We start from the raw sequence: 13,278 nt of genomic DNA, 5'->3' as shown, positions 1-13,278 counted from the left end.
AGATCTTGACCTGAGCCGAAGTCGGACGCTTGACCGACTGAGCCACCCAGGCACCCCTAACAAGATATTTGGGTAAGGAGAGTCTCCTGGTGAGGGCATTGACCACTCTGGTCCTGCAAAGTTAATTTTCCCCTGGGGTCTTCAGGGATGCATTGTTCTTGTTTCAAAACCGGATGAATGTGGATACAGTTTGTTCTCTTGGTTCTGCTCACTGTGATAGGTACAAACCAGAACTTTAAAGAAAGGGGCTGCACGTATTCTAAAGGTACTGCATTAGGTGTGGTCTTTCCTTTGCTTCGCATGCCTTTGTCCAAGCACATGGACCCAACACCGAGAGTTGTGTTTACTTCCTTTTGGGAATTCTAGTTGTTTTCCACTTCTGTTGCTGTGGCTGTAATCTCACTGCAGTACTTACAGGTTTTTTTGGTTTGTTTTTGGTCTTTTTCTGTTTCCTTGGTGTCAGGGGATGAGATTGCTTTCTCCAGAAAAAGAGGCCTCCACCTGCCTTTTCAACCCCAGACTTCTTTCCCCCGTGCTCACATGGATTTACGCTAGGGCTGGGATTCCCAGCAGTGTGCCCTTTGGGACGTCACTGTTCGTAACTTCCCCCCTTTGATTCATCCTCGTGTTTGATCCCTTTTCCTCTTCCACGATACACACCTGCTCATGGTCACTTTGCCCTCCTCCACTGAGAAAAACAAACTTTTTTTTCTATTTGAAATAGTCCCCTTCGGGCATCTGTTCCATGTTTGTGCATACGTGGCCACATCTTCTTGAGGGCGAGTCTATACCTGTATAAAGCAATGGCGTCTCAGTCCTTTGACTTCTGTCGATCTTCGTGCTGGGAGAAGCCATTTAATACAGTAAACGGTAGAGAATAGCGTGACGAACCTGTTAACCTCACAGCTGGAATGAGCACTTAACATTTGGTCACATTTGCATCAGGTTTGTATTTTAAATGAACGACCTTATTACAGATAAGGCCCCCTTTATACTTTGTCGTCTCCTGTCTCTCCACAGTCACGCACACCATCAGGAATTTGGTGTATTTCCCATACATATTTCTTTCCGTATCAGTGGTGAGGTATTAAGTTAGTAGATATACCGACGTACACGTATTCACGACCAGTATGTAGTATTCGTTTTATGCCACAAAGGTTAGTCTCTGCATATGTCATTTTGTACTTTTTCTAGTGTGCCTTTGGTTTAGCCTGGTCGGAGCGAGGCCCCTTGCCGAGCAAGTGAGGAGACAGAGGTGGGTGCGTGTAGACCGTTCTGCGTGGCGTCTGCGCCGTGGCACCCCGCCGCCACCAGCCCGTTCCCACGCGCTCCTCAGCAGAGGAGGCGGTCAGACGTTTGAGTCTGTCAGAAGTGGAAAGTTATTCATAGTTCAGTTTAAAATTTCTCTCACTTTAAAAGAGACTTACTGCGGAAAAAATTTCAACTAAAAAATAATTGCGTAGTTCTTCTGTGTCCATCATCTAGTTACGGCAGTGTGGAAGCACGGCCAGTTGCGTTTCGTGTCTGCGCCACCTCCTCACTCCCTCCGTCCTGTGGAACGCTCCTCCCCATTCCCGTCCTCTACCCCCTGGTGCCCACCGTTCTACTTCTGTCTGTATTAATCCGACTACTCTCGGGACCTTGTGTAGGAGTCAGACGGCATTTGCCTTTTTGTGGGTGGCTTACTTGATGTCGCGTGATGTTGTCAGGGTTCATGCGTGTTGTAGCAGGTGTAGAATTTCCTTTCTAAGACTAAATAATATTCCATTGTATGGCCAGACCCCATTTATCCATTTACGCAGCGATGGACACTTAGGTTGCTTCCACCCTTTGGTTATTGTGAAGGGTGCCGCCACGGACGTGGGTGTGTAAATCTCTCTTCAGACTTGTGTTTGCAGTCTCTTGTGTGTAAACCGAGACGCTTCTCTGGTACGTGTACTGAGAAGTGGGATCGCCACACCAGTCGTGGGAGTTAGGGCCCATCCTAACCCAGTATGACCTCACCTTAACACTTCTATCTGTAATGATCCTTTTTCTTTTCTTTTCTTTTCTTTTCTTTTCTTTTCTTTTCTTTTCTTTTCTTTTCTTTTCTTTTCTTTTCTTTTCTTTTCTTTTCTTTTCTTCTTTTCTTCTTTTCTTTTCTTTTCTTTTCTTTCCTTTCCTTTCCTTTCCTTTCCTTTCCTTTCCTTTCCTTTCCTTTTTTCTTTTAATGCTTATTTATTTTGGGGAGAGAGAGAGAGAACTCTAGAGAAGAGGCAGAGGATCTGAAGCGGGCTCTGTGCTGATAGCAGGGAGCCCAACGCGGGGGCTCGAACTCAAACTCCCAAGATCATGACCTGAGCCGAAGTCGGCCGCCCAACCGACTGAGCCACCCAGGCGCCCCACCCATGCAGCCTTTTAAAGACTGAACTCCTTACCTTCTCCTCGTCCCACTCCCAAAATAAACCAGCACAGTTACCAGTCAGTTCACATCCCACTAATACTCTGGATTCAGAATCCTGATGTTTTCTTTGACTTCTCTTCTGTCCCTGTCATTTGGTCCACAGCACCTGGACTCGGACAGATTCTGGTTTAGTCATTGTCTTATTCTCCCACCTGTTCTCTCCTGTGATGCTAACCAGGACTTTTCTCTTACTTCTTGGTTTGCAATTCTTTGTTGTTCAGGCCATTGTTATCTTCTGTCTCTTCAGTCATTGCTTTTTTGTTGTTGCCAGATAATCTTTCCAAACTGCAGTCATGTTGCGTGTTGAGTGTAGATTTCTCACGTCGATTCTTCAGTAATGCCCCAAATCTGCCTTCTCAGCATTTATTTTTCCTGCTGCTTCTCTCAGTGAATGGTGTTTCAGACGTACTGACCTCGAACTACTCGTGGTCCGGTCTCCTGGGCTTGCCCAGCACTTTTCAGCCTGTGTGCCGTTTACCCTGTATGTCCGCCTGCTTGTCGGAAATCTGGGCATCGCTCAGCCTTTCTGTCGGTTGTTGCCTAGCGTGTGACACCAGGCTTCACTCTCCTCGGCCCCTGTCATGCTGTGTGTATTTTTGGGGGGTGGGGGGGGGCTGGCAATTACCCTCAAAATATCTCCTGCGTTGAAGAAATTTTTACTTGAATTTCAGTCATTCCATTGATTTTTACTTGAGTGGCTTTTTCTGATAAATTTAGATAGTACGAAATTTCGTACTTTGTTAAAGACATCCCGTACCATCCATCCTGTTTTAGTTTGTGCATTATACGTTCAAATGTGTGCATAGACATTTGGAGTAATGTTCACTTGATGTTATGATTGTTACTTCTGATCGGAGAAATTTGGGGTGATTTTAAACCGTCTGTGTACTTTTAGGTATTGGAAGAAGTTTTATAACAAGTGGGTTACTACTTTAGTAAGGACAAGTTGTTATTCTAAGAAAGAAAATGGGTTTTGTAAAAATGTGAGGAGGAATACAGAAGACAGTCTGTAATTCCATACAGAAAGATGACTCTTACTAGCACTTTTGCTCATATCCTTGAGACACAGCTGGACACGCCTGTTTCGTGTATAAAATGGAGCATTTTACTACATGATGTTGTGGGACTTTTCCCTCACATTATGTTACTGTGGATGTTTTTCCATGTCAGGAAGCAGAACAGTACTAGTTACGGTTCTTATTGCTGCCTAGTGTGCAGTTTCAAGACTGTCATTTTAATTGTACCTGTCTGCTTTGTCTTCTTTTGGCCGACTTCCACTTTTCCCCTGTGGATAAAACATTCCTTGGTGAGCGTCCTTCTCCATACTGTCGATGTTCACTGATTGGATGGGAACGGCTTTCAAAGTCATGAGGGTCCCCAAGATGAATTTAGAGGGTCTGTGAGCGCTGTGTTCATAATAGTACTAAGACCCGGTGTGCCCTTTTCACAGTGCTGTAAATTTGTACCAGCGTTGCAGAAGTAATGGCGAGTCAGTCGCCTCAGCCACAAAATGATACAAGTCAGGCCACGCAGAAAAAAAAAATTACAGTTTTGTTTAGTTAGACCCTTGATGAAGTAGTAGATGTTATTTTATTAAATCTTGACCCTGAGTCCATAATTTTTTTTTTTTTTTTTTTTTTTTTTGTTTTAAGACGAAATGGGAAGTACGCATAAGGCACTTCCGTTATTACCGTCTGTGGCTCCCAGGGAACAGTACTTGTCTGGTTGTGTTGAGAACTGAATTAGCTGTTTAATTACTGTTTTGTTTTTTTCATGAAACACCAGTTTTCCTTGAAAAGACAATTGGCCAGCTATAATCACTCAGCCTTTAGGATTTGCCAGAAGTGTGCTTGCAAATGAAGTGAGCCTGCCTCTTCAAGGAAAGAAGCACCTGACAGTATTGATTGCCAGTGAGAAAATCCAAGCTTTCAGGCAAAAATCAGAATTTTGGAAAAGTTGTGTTTGTTGTGGTGAACTTGAACACATCCCAATATTTGAAGACTTTTCTGATGAGATTGGTGGTGCTGTTAATAACAGATCTAATTTTTGATATTGAATGATGAAAAGTGTCCAGATTTTGAAGCACTGGATAACTCAGTGAACCAGTATTTTCTTTCTTTTCTTTTTTAAAAAAAAAAATTTTTTTTAACGTTTATTATTTTTGAGACAGAGAGAGAGACAGAGCATGAACGGGGGAGGGTCAGAGAGAGGGAAACACAGAATCTGAAACAGGCTCCAGGCTCTGAGCTGTCAGCACAGAGCCCGACGCGGGGCTCGAACTCATGGACTGCGAGATCATGACCTGAGCCGAGGTCAGCCACTTAACCGACTGAGCCACCCAGGCGCCCCAGTGAACCGGTATCTTCAAAACGATGTTACACGATCACTCATGATAAAAGATATATTAACAATGCAAGACACAGCGGTGCATTTTAATAGAGGAGAGTACGAAATGTTCATTGATAACGCTTCAGATTCTGCACTGCAAACAGGCTTTAAGAAACTGCCACTTGTTGAGTATTGGTATAGTATCAAGAGTATCTGAAGTTCTCTGAAAACGCGATTAACACTCTCTTTTGCAACTTCACATGTACTTGGTGTTGCATTTTTTTCACGCACTTCAATTAGAACAAATGTTGCAGGAGATCGAAAGCAGAATCAGACGTGAAAATCCAGCTGTTTTCTCCAAAGACAGATATTAAGGAGTATTTGCAAGACTGTTACATTGGGGGCATTTGCAAGACATTTGCAAGACATTACATTGGATGGCTCAGTCGGTTAAGCGTCTGACTCTTGATTGTGGCTCAGGTCATGATCTCGCGAACCCTGAGATTGAGCTCCGGGTCAGGCTCTGTGCTGACAGCACAGTGCCTGCCTGGGATTCTCTCTCCCACTCTCTCTGCCCCTCCCCCACACGTTCTCTCTCTCTTTCTCTCTCTCTCACTCTCCCCCTCTCCCCCCATCTCTCTCTTTCTCTTTCAAAATAATCTTAAAAAGAATATGTTCTGTTAACATGTAATGGGTTTATTGTTTCTCTTAAGTGAACTTACGAATGATATTGTTAAAATGCATTGGTTTCATTTCTAAAATTGATTATATTACCTATGCGCCCCATGTACATTTAATTTTTTTAAATCTTGAAAAGATTTTTAGAATTTATTTTGATGAAAAGCGCACCTGCATGTGCTTGGGTGGGGGAGGGGCAGAGGGAGACAGAACCCCAAGCAGGCTCCACGCTTTGGTGCAGAGCCAGATGTGGGGCTTGATCCCACAGACCGTGAACTTATGAGCTGAGCTGAAATCAAGAGTTGGAGGCTTAACCTACTCGGCCACTCGGGTTTTAAAATTTTGATTAGTCAGCTCTGTCTGCCCATGGGTCCTGTCCTCGTGCTTTAATGAAACCACCTTTTTTGCACTTGGAAAAAAAAAAAATTGTAATCAGCCTGGTTAACACCTTCCACTCCCCTCCTCCTCGTTTTCCATATATATTTGTTCGTGGGGTTTTTATTTGTCTCTACCTGTTAGACAGTAACCTACATGGGGTGGAGATTTTTTTTTTTAATTTTTATTTTTGAGAGAGAGTGCGTGCTCATGCGAGTGGTGGGGGGTCAGAGAGAAGGGGGACAGAGGAATGAAACAGGCTCCGCACTGACAGCAGAGGGCCTGATGCGGGGCTCAAACTCACCAACTGTGAGATCATGACCTGAGCCACCCAGGCGCCGCAACAGGGTGGAGATTTTAATTTTGTGCACCTCGTATGCCAGGTGTTTAGAACAATGCCAGACACACATTAGGTGCTCAAGAAATAATTGTTGATGAAGGATATGGGTTGAACTAATCCTTATTTTGGAATAATTTCATAGCCAGTTTTCTCGGACATTTTACGGGGGTCTTTTCTTTGGAGTAGTATTTATTTTAATTACTTCTGCATAATCCAGGCTTCTAATTTTGATTTTCGTGGATTTAACTTCAGGAAGTACTTACATAGCAAGACGGCAGTTAAATTTTCTTCTGGCGTGTCTTCTCTGCTGGATAGAGGTTGACTGGGGCAGGGGGTTCCCGACTCTAGCTGTCATCACAATTCCTAGAGCCCACTGGATCAGATTCAGGGAGGGGCCAAGGATTGTATGATTTTTAACAAGATTTCTAAGGGATTGTTGTTAGCGTGGCATAAGGGTTTTCTGGCCTCAGCGGAACTGGGTGCTGTAATTAGCAATATCTGCCAAGGGTGATTGTCACTATTAATTCCTTTCCTGTGTACTGAAACAAAACAAAAACAGCCATGAACAAAACTTTTTACTTACAAAAAATGTTGGGACTTTGTTCATGTTGTCGTAGCTAGGGAATGCTCTCTGTTTTCGTGAAGTATGTAATCTGGTGGAGTAAGGAAAACGAACACAGAAGCCTAACAGAAAACTGACCACAGTTTGAATTAGTTGCTTGTGTTTAACGATTAGGAAAAAAAATCCGTATTTCTGTCTTCTCTTGAAAAGTTGGAATCTGCCCTCACTGGGCCTGTATTCCCTGTAATTCACGGGAATGCTCTTGTCTGTAAACAAGGTAAAGTCCTGCTAAATTCGACATAATTCCCATCCAGCTCGCTTTGCTCATTCCCTGTCTACTTCCTGTAGACATTTGAGTTTTTAATCCCTGACCAAAGGTTCTTAATTATCTTTCTTAAAAACTGAGTCCATTGAAGTATAATTGACATTCAAGAGATTGCCTATCTTTGAAACACACAGTTTGATAAGTTTGGATGTGCACACGCATCCATGAAACCACAACTACGTTGTAACGAATGTGTCATCATCAGAAGTGTCTCTATGTCCTTTGTAATTCCTGCTTCCCGCCCCACTGTCCTTGAGCAAATGCTGATTTTTATTACTGTTGGGTGTTTATCATTTTATGAAAAGGAATCTGAGAATATGTGTGTTTTTTTTTTTCTTTTGTTTGGCTTCTCTCAGCATAGTTACTTTGAAGGTCATCCGTGTCGTTGAGGGTATCAGTGTCTCATTCTCCCTTAGTGCTGAGGGGAATGGGGTTTATGGATATTCCACCATTTTATGTTTGCCTTTGATGGACCTTTGGGATGTTTCCACTTTTTGTCTTTTACCCATAACGTGGCTGTGAACGGTTGTGTACAAGCCTTTGCATGCAATTTATATTTCTTTTTCTCTTGGTTCGTCACATAGGAGAGGGATGGCTGGGTGATATGGTAGGGGTGTATTTAAGTACTTAACTTTTTTAAGAAACTGCCAGACTATTTCATTAAGTGGTTGTGTCCCTTCCCGCTCCTGTCAGCAGAATAGAAGTGCTCACTTGCTCCACACCCTTGACAGCACTTAGTGGGGCGGGTCTTTTGCATTTTAGCCCATTCTCTTAGCTGTGTCCTGGGGTTTGGTGTGGTTTGGTGTGGTTTTAATTTCCCTAATGACAGTGTACTGTTGAGAAGCTTTACATAGGCTCTTTGTCATACATATGTGTTCATTTAAAAAAAATTTTTTTTTAATGTTTGTTTATTTTTGAGAGAGAGAGAACGAGTGAGTGGTGAGTGAGCATGAGCTGGGGAAAGGGCAGAGAGAGAGGGAGACACAGAATCCGAAGCAGGCTCCAGGCTCTGAGCTGTCAGCACAGAGCCCAACGCGGGGCTCGAACTCACAAACTGTGAGATCATGACCTGAGCTGAAGTTGGATGCTTAACTGACTGAGCCACCCAGGTGCCCCTGTCATACATGTTATTTAGTCTCTATTTAAATAATTTTTTCCCCTCAAAGTTGGGTTTTTATTGTGAGTTTGAGAGTTTTTAATATTTTCTGTGTGCAAGTTCTTTATTAGATACATACTTTGCAAAGACTTACTACTAGTTTGGCTTGTCTTTTTCTTTCTTTTTTAAAATTATTTGCATTTTAAAAAACTTTTATTTACTTATTTCGAGAGAGAGAGAAAGAGAAAATCTGTGCTGTCAGCTCAGAGTCTGACGTGGGGCTCTATTCCACCAACTCTGAGATCATGGTCTGAGCCGAAATCAAGATTCGAACACTCAACTGACTGAACCACCCAGGCGCCCCTTTCTTATTTCCTTAGTTATTTCTTTGACCTTTTGGTTGATGAAGTGCTGTTTAATTTCCACATATTTGTGAGTTTTCCAGTTTTCCTTCTGTTGTTGGTTTCTAGCTTTATTATATTTTAGTCAGAGACTATGCTTTGTGTGATTTTGACCTATTTAAGTTTATTAAGAATTGTTTTATGGCCTACCAATGGAATGGGAAAAGATATTTGCAAATGACACATTGGACAAAGGGCTAGTATCCAAAATCTATAAAGAACTCACCAAACTCCACACCCGAGAAACAAATAATCCAGTGAAGAAATGGGCAGAAAACATGAATAGACACTTCTCTAAAGAAGACACCCAGATGGCCAACGGGCACATGAAAAGATGCTCAACATCATTCCTCATCAGGGAAATCCAAATCAAAACCTCACTGAGGTATCACCTCATACCGGTCAGAGTGGCTAAAATGAACATATCAAGAGAATATAGATGCTGGAGAAGATGTGGAGAAACGGGAACCCTCTTGCACTGTTGGTGAGAATGCAAACTGGTGCAGACGCTCTGGAAAACAGCGTGGAGGTTCCTCAAAAAATTAAAAATAGACCTACCCTATGACCCAGCAATAGCACTGCTAGGAATTTACCCAGGGGATACAGGAGTGCTGATGCGTAGAGGTACTTGTACCCCAGTGTTTATGGCAGCACTTTCAACAATAGCCAAGTAATGGAAAGAGCCTAAATGTCCATCAACTGGCGAATGGATAAAGAAGATGTGGTTTATATATATAATGGAATACTACTTGGCAATGGGAAAGAATGAAATACGGCCTTTTGTAGCAACGTGGATAGAACTGGAGAGTGTTACGCTGAGTGAAATAAGTTATACAGAGAAAGACAGATATCATATGGTTTCACTCTTATGAGGATCTTGAGAAACTTAACAGAAGACCATGGGGGAGGGGAAGGGGAAAAAAAAGTTAGGGAGGGAGCCAAACCATAAGAGACTCTTAAAAATTGAGAATAAACTGAGGGTTGATGGGGGGTGGGAGGGAGGGATGGGTGGGTGATGGGCATTGAGGAGGGCACCTGTTGGGATGATCACTGGGTGTTGTATGGAAAACCAGTTTGACAATAAATTTCATATTAAACAAACAAACAAACATATTCTCCAGAATGTTCTATGTGCACATGAGAAGAAAGTGTATTCTTTTGTTGGGTTGAGTGTTCTGTATTTGTCTGTTACGTCTAATAGCCAATATAATCTCATCCTAACTCAATTATATGTGCAAAGACCCTGTTTCCGAATAAGATCACATTCATAGGTGGGAGAACAGGGGGAAAGGACTTTAATGTGTCTTTTGGGGCATGTGATTTAGTCAGCTACACAGAGTGAGCAAGCAACAGATTCCTTCTGTTTTTGTTTGTGAATATTTTTATTTCATCTTAATTTTTGATAGTTTTGCTGGACATAGAATTCTTTCTTTGAGCACTTTGTATAGGTCTCTGCCACTGTGTCTGAGAATTACCTGTTAAATTATATATATTTTTTTTCTGTTAAATTATCTTAATTGCAGTTCCCTTGTAAGTGATACTTGTTTTTCTCTTACTGCTGTTAAGGGTTTTTCCTTGTCTCTGAAACATTTTGACTACGATACGTGTGTCTACCTTAAGTTTGTGGGCTTTTTGGATGCATAAATTAACACTTACAATAAGCTTGGTAAGTTATGCAGCTGTTATTTCCTCAAATATTTTTTTCGGCTCCCTTCCCCCTTCTAATACTCCTATTACACATATATTGGTGTCTCACATTTCTGTGAAGCTATGTTCATTTTTCTTTATTTTTTTCCCTTTGTGTTCTTTGGATCGGATGATCTCTTGATCTATTTTTAGGATACAAACTCTTTCTTCTATCAGTTTAGATCTACTGTTGAGCCCCTCTGGTGAATTTTTCATTTCAGTTACTTTTCAATTCCAGAATTTGTTTTTGGCTCTTGTTTTTATAATTCCTATTCCTATCACTTACTTGATGGAAGTGTCATCCCTCCCTTTTGTTCATTAGTCACGTTTCATGTAGTTCTTTGAACATCCTCACAGATGTTAAGTCTAACATCTCGTCCTCTTACACACCTTTTTTGTTGCCTGCCTTTTTTTCTGATGGGTTATGTGTGGGTTATGCTTTCCTGTTTCTTTGCATGTCTTGTCATTTCTTATTAGATATTGAGCATTTTAGAAAATGTGTTGTGTCCACTCAGGGTGCTGATCTGCCTACTCCCCACCTCTGGGCTTGTTAGTTATTTGCTTTTTAACTTGTTTGATGACCGGCTAGGTTGTTTAAGCAAAGTCTTTGTCCCCTACTCCACTCTGGGCAGGGTGCAGCTTCTGATGACATTCCTCAGAGGCCATAGCCTTGGCCATGCCCATAGTCACCCTGCGATGGTGGTTTGGCCCTGCTCATTTCTGTCTTTTTTTTTTTCCCCCTTAATCTTTATTTTTGAGAGAGCGAGCTTGGGCGCATGCGAGCGAGAGCGCAAGTGCGAGTGGGGGAGGGGCAGAGAGAGAGAGGGAGACGCGGAATCAGAAGCAGGCTCCAGGCTCCAGGCTCCAGGCTCCAGGCTCCAGGCTCCGAGCTGTCAGCACAGAGCCCGTCGTGGGACTCGAGCTCACAAACCGCGAGATCACGACCTGAGCTGAAGTCGGACGCTTAACTGAGCCACCCAGGCACCCCTCATTTCTGTCTTTCTCTCTGATCCCATCTTCAGTGTTGTGGGGTGTAATTTGCTTTCTAAACTGATGGTATTAAATTCAGGCTCCTTTGATTGGGTGGTGTCTGGGGTCAGTGTTTGAGATGTTTTAACCCCAGTGGGCCCTTCCCACCTGTCTCCCCATTTCTTTCTGGCACAGTAGGCAGCCTGGACAGGTCAGTCTTTATCTCCATTGACTTTTACTCTCTTTTCAAGGACCTCTCCAAAATTCCCACTTTCTGAGAGCACCTTTTGGCCAGAACCCTTTTTGCACGCTATTCCAAGTGAAACCAGCTCCTCCGAGAGAGTTGGGAGCTCTCTGTTCTAAGGCTTGCTTTTCTCCTTTGGCAAACTGAGGTACAGCCCTGCGCTGTGGGTGTGGACAGTGGTGTGCTTGTCTGTGATTGACATCCTTGCTTTAGGAGCTGAGTGCCTGGGTGGAGGGTGCAGGGGGTGCGGCAGGCAGGAGTAGCTCTGAGGTGTCCTTGGCTTACGTCTCTCGGTGCGAAACCTCACAAGCTGGGGCGGGAGCTGTCTGGGCCCCAGCAGTGTCTCCCACAGGTGGGGTCTGGATGGAAGAAGGGAGCCCCCACTTCTCACTGGCACTCACCCAGGGCCTAGCCCAGGCCTGGGCAACAGGGGCAGGACGAAGAGTGCAGAGGTCTGAGGTCCCCCCTGCACCTGTCCGGAGGGGAGTCGAAGCCACACCGAACTGGGAGGGAGAGGAGGGATCAGTCCTGGTTCAGCAGCCCCAGATTCTTGCAGCTGTTCTTTGGGTAGATTTCTTGAAAAAGGTGCTTCTCGTTTGATGTATGCCTTTAGAATCAATTCCATAGGCTTTAAATGGTTATTTTATTAAAAATAATTTTCATCAGTTTCACAGGGAGTGCGGTGGGCAGGACTCCTCATGCCGCCGTCCTGGACGTGGAACTCTCAAGGGTACCGAGTTTCTGATAGCTTTCATTGTTGTTGTTTTTTAAATCACTTCTGTTGGGGAGCGAGCGTGTGGTTGGAATCGATGTATTATTACCTTGTTAGAACTTGATTGGCTAAGTCTGGATGAATTCCTGGGGCTTTATTGCTGTTTTTATCGTCTGACTCCCCTAGGTAGATTCTCTCTGGGGAGGTATCTGTCTGCTGCTACTTCTCCAGCCTCTTTCCTTGCATGTGTATCTAAGAGGAAAAAATTTCATTCCGAATCTTTGATTTTCCTAATAAAAGAAGTTTTAAATGAGATAGGAGACATACCATGAGATATACACTTGGTATGGGAAAAATGTACAATATCTTATTAATATTTTCCATAATGATTACATGCTATATAATATTTTGGATATACTAGGTTACATAAAATATGTTGTTAAAGTTTCGCCTCTTAAACTTTTATTCTTTTTATTTTTTTTAAGTGTGTGTTTATTCATTTATAGAGAGAGAATATGTGCTTGTGCAAGTGTAGGGGGGGCGGGGTGGGGGACAGGGAATCCCAAGCGGGTTCCACACTGTGCGCACAGAGCCCATCGTGGGGCTCCATCTCATAAACTGTGAGATCATGACTTGAGCTGAACTCAGGAATCAGATGCTCAGCCGACTGGGCCACCCTGGCACCCCTCTTTTTTAAAATGAGTCTACTAGAGGGGTGATTAGGGTGGCTCAGTTGGTTAAGTGTCCACCTTTGGCTCAGGTCATGATGTCACGGTTCGTGGGTTTGAGCCCCGTATCAGACTCTGTGCTGCCAGCTTGGAGCCTGGAACCTGCTTCAGATTCTGTGTCTCCCTCTCTCTTTCTGCCCCTCCCCCCAGTTGTGCACATCGTGTATGCGCACACACTCTCTCTCTGTTTCTCTCTCAAAAATCACATTAAAATGTGGCTACTAGAAAATTTAAAATTATGTATGTGACTTGCATTTTATTCCTGTCGTTCAATTCTGTGTTACCCCTACTTTCCTTAAATAGGGTCTTTGAAAACAAACTTAGAAAACTATGGTTAATTTGGAAAAATGTAAAGATTACACAAAGTATTAGAAAAGTATCTTTGGGGCTC

General features: G+C 43.1%; 1 protein-coding gene across 5 annotated transcripts in view; it reads left to right on the top strand.

The window, feature by feature from the left end:
- RBM33 (RNA binding motif protein 33) overlaps window positions 1-13,278 on the top strand; it is a 139,908-nt gene that overhangs the window by 9,332 nt on the left and 117,298 nt on the right. The window lies entirely within an intron of this gene.

This window comes from Puma concolor, chromosome A2 (genome assembly GCF_028749965.1).
Source record: "Puma concolor isolate L17-30 chromosome A2, mPumCon1.1.hap2, whole genome shotgun sequence".
Lineage (NCBI taxonomy): Eukaryota > Metazoa > Chordata > Mammalia > Carnivora > Felidae > Puma > Puma concolor.
The sequence above is the reverse complement of the archived record's forward strand: the minus strand, read 5'-3'. Positions and strand labels throughout refer to the sequence as shown.